Below are 4,294 nucleotides of genomic sequence, written 5' to 3'. Positions count from 1 at the left end.
GTAGGTGTAGAAGAAAAGCCCACGGATCAGATTTTTGAAGAAGAACAAGCCATGGCAGCAGATAATAGAACCATCAAGGAGCTTTCGGCCTCGGGTTTGGATAATGCATTGCCTCTTTGTATCCAATACCCCACGGCTGCAGAGGGGAAGACTGAGGAATTTGAACTCAAGTCCAGTTTGTTACACCATATTCCGAAGTTCCATGGCTTGTCTATGGAAGACCCCAACAAACACTTGAAGGAGTTCGAGGTGGTTTGTTCGAGCATGACCCCCGTCAATGTGGATGGGAGTATATTGAAGATGAAGGCCTTTCCATTTTCACTTATGGACAAGGCCAAAGATTGGCTCTACGAACTAGCCCCGGGAACTGTGACTTCGTGGGAGAGTATGAAGCGTGCTTTCTTGGAGAAATTCTTCCCTACTTCGAGAGTGATTCTCCTACGGAAGAAAATTAGTGGTATTCAACAGAATCATGGTGAGACATTCCCGGCTTATTATGAGCGCTTCAAGGGCCTTGTAGCTTCATGTCCTCAACATCAAATGAAGGAGGAACTTCTCCTTCAATATTTCTATGAGGGCCTCCTTCCTATCGAACGTCAAATGCTTGATGCATCAGCGGGAGGAGCATTGGTGGACAAAACACCAAGGGATGCCAAGATTCTCATAGCCAACCGAGCGCTCAACGCTCAACAATATGAAGGAGTGGGCCAAAGGGAAGCCCCAAGGCAACAAAGTATAAATGAGGTGAGTGCTATTTCTGAAATTCAATCACAACTTGCTAATCTTAATTCTCTTGTTTCTCAGGTTGTGATTGGTCCAAAAGCACAAGAACACCAAGTTTGTGGCGTGTGCTCAATTCAAGGGCATCCATCCGACAAGTGCCCTCAACTAATCGAGAATGGTGGGTGGGAATCTGCCAATGCAATTGGTTTCCAAGGACAAAATCAAAACAACCCATACTCGAACACTTACAATGCCGGATGGAGGGACCATCCAAACTTTAAATGGAGGGAGCCACAACAAGCTGCCCAACAAGGAGGATTTAGGCCAAACCCCCCTGGTTTTTATTCCAAGCCGTATGCACCCCAACAATCCCAACAACCTTCGGCATCATCTCATTCAGGTACGTCTTTGGAAAGTAATCAAGCTATGCAATTACTAACCTCTATTTCGCAGGGGTTGCAAAATCAAAACAACCGGATAGAAAATAACGAGAAGGAGATGATGGATATGAAGAAACAAATAGGGCAGATTTCTGAGTTCCTTGGACAGATTAGAGAGCAAGGAAAGCTTCCTAGCTCAACCACAGTCAATCCAAAGGGAGGATTCGAATCCGCCAAGGCCATCACCCTAAGGGGTGGAAAAGAAGTTGGGACCGAGCCAAACAATCCCAAATCTGCCCAAAAAGTAGATGAAGAGAAGACACAACCTGAGGCAGATCACCCTAACTCGGCCAAATCAGGTAAATTAAGTTCGAATTCATGTACTTCACTTCCTAATCTGCCCAATGTACCTTTTCCTCGCAGGTTCATGCAAGAAAAAAAGGAAGAAAGCGAGAAGGACATTCTTGAAACGTTCCGGAAGGTGCAAGTGAACATACCGCTTCTCGATGCAATCAAACAGGTTCCAAAGTATGCTAAATTCCTCAAGGACCTATGCAATACAAAGAGAAGAAGGGCAAACAAAAGAAGCATAAAGGACTAAAATAACGAGAGAAACATAACGTAAATACACGAGAACAAGCCATTTAAGTCGCATGAATATGCTCCTATCAAATACAAAATTTGATGCGAGAATTACTTGACACTCAAATTAAACCCTCGTTTGACAATTGTAGTAGAATGGATAAGTGAGGGATCGTTCTAGACCGGGGATTAGGAGGGCTTGCTAAAACCTTCTAAATTGACTTAAAAACATAAAAACTAAATTAAAATACTCTTAACAAGACTATTATGACTCAGAATGGCTTTGAAAAACTTAAATTGTCTAAAACAATCAAATTGACTCAAATAGAAGCTAGAACTTGATTTAGACGAATTTGCAATTGTTTATGACTCCAAAAGCTTAAAGATACAAAAATAAAACAAATACGAATGATTAAGACTTAACAAAATAAGGGGGGGGGGGGAATTGTGGTTGGACGATATTAAATTAAAAAGACAGAATATAATTAAAGGCAAAATGTAAATATGAATGTGATAAAAATATGGATGATGGAATAGCCAAGGGGTTCTTCTCCACACATGTTACACTTGCAAACAAAATTGATTCTCAGTTGGTCTTTCGATAAGTTGTGAAACTCAATGCTCCAAGTTAATTAGATCCGCTTAGATTAACTTTCAGATTTCCCTAAATTCGTTGGATTGAATGGAATACGCATTACAACCAAATTATTCTTAATCAAAGTCCCTAACTATGGAATACGCATGATAGAGACATTTAACCAAGATCATTAAGTTCAACGGAAATCATAAACATCGACGAGGCATTCGTTACTATGGAATACGCATGAAACTTATGCCAAGAATTCGTTTAACGCGATTGTTTATAAGCAACCTCTACTACTTGTGAATATAAGTTCATAACGATTAGGTGAAATTCACTTATATTCTAGCGTCATATTTATGCATGAAAATTAAGCTTGCAATCTCAATGAACATACATAAATAAGTTATCAATCAAACAGTTAAACGAATTGAATCCACAACTTATGAAATTCCAACCAAACGTAATCAATTCAAAATGCAAATATAAACATAGTTTCGAATCACCCCCTAGCTAAAGGGGGTTTAGTTCCTCATAACTTTGAAATCAAAGAAACACCTAAACATTCCAACAACTCAAACGTGAATTGTATGAACGTTTAGGCACTCTTCTCTTCCCTTCTCATACGTACAAAACAAAGAGAATTAAATTTAAACTTTGAAATCAAAGAAACACCTAAACATTCCAACAACTCAAACTTGAATTGTATGAACGTTTAAGCACTCTTTTCTTCCTCGTTGTTGTAGCACAAGGTCTAAGGTGAGCTTTGGGGATTATGTGAAGTGTTTTGGAGGGATGGGAAGTGGTTGGATAGTGGCTGCAATGAAGGAGAAAAACTGCACAGAAAATGGAAGTGTTTGTAACTGAAAATGTGTATGGAAGAGTGAATGAATTTTGAGGAGTGTTGGATGCTTATTTATAGGTGAAATGGGGGAACAAAAGAGGGAATATTGCAGCTAGGAGGGGATGAATGATTATGGGTGCATGTGTTTGGAATAATGAAGGGGGAATGTATGTAATAAAACAACTAGGAAAAGTTATGGAAAGTTGGAAATGGGAGTGGGAACTCACGGCATTGTTGGGTTGTTTATGGGAGAATAAATGTATGATAATGGCTAAATAATTAAAGGGAATGAATGGGAGTGACACTAGGTTGGTTATGCATGTGAATGCAAGGAGGAAAGCTGAAAATGCAAGGGAAGCTCACGGCACAATGTTGTTTTGCTTCTTGAAATGCATGTGAATGCATTTGAGTGTAATATGAAAAGAATGACTAATTAATGTATGTAGGGTTGATATGCATGTGAATTAGGTTGGAAAGAGGTGGAAGTGGAATGTTATGCAATGATAATGTCTTGTAAAGATGCTAATAAATAATGCATGTAGGGTTAGCTAGGTTGGCTTTGTTTGGGTGCATGTATGTTAATGGTGGTTTTGCATGTGAATTGATGGATTGTTTTTGATGGAATGGATGGTTCTTTGCATGGCTATAAGGGATAGAATAAGAGAGAATGGGCTAGGCCCTTTGTTTTATGTCCAAAGTGAAAATAAGGCCTTCAAATTCGTCCAAACTTTGGCTCCATGGATAAGCTATCCAATCCATGCCCAAAAATGCTCCAAATGGCCTCAAAATGCACTTTCTTGCTCCCTAAGCCCTTAGAACCTGAAAACACACAAAAGAAGCATAAAGAACTAAAATAACTAAAGAAACATAACGTAAATGTACGAGAACAAGCCATTTAAGTCGCATGAATATGCTCCTATCAAATACCCCCACACTTAGCTTTTGCTAGTCCTCGAGCAAAACAGAATAAAAACAAATAAACAAAACGACACTAAACACGTAAAACACAACCTAAACCTTCCAACAACCGTCTTAGGGATTTCCAATGCACATGACATGTTAAAAATCATCATTCTCACAGATTTTTAGTCATCTTCACACTTAAGTACATTCTTAATCATAGTCACCATATACTAGTTCACAATTAAGCATTTAAAACCATGTTTTGAATGTAGTAACATGCCT

Source organism: Pyrus communis, chromosome 12, assembly GCF_041283825.1.
Source record: "Pyrus communis isolate YQ-2024b chromosome 12, ASM4128382v1, whole genome shotgun sequence".
Taxonomy (NCBI): Eukaryota; Viridiplantae; Streptophyta; class Magnoliopsida; order Rosales; family Rosaceae; genus Pyrus; species Pyrus communis.
The sequence above is the reverse complement of the archived record's forward strand: the minus strand, read 5'-3'. Positions refer to the sequence as shown.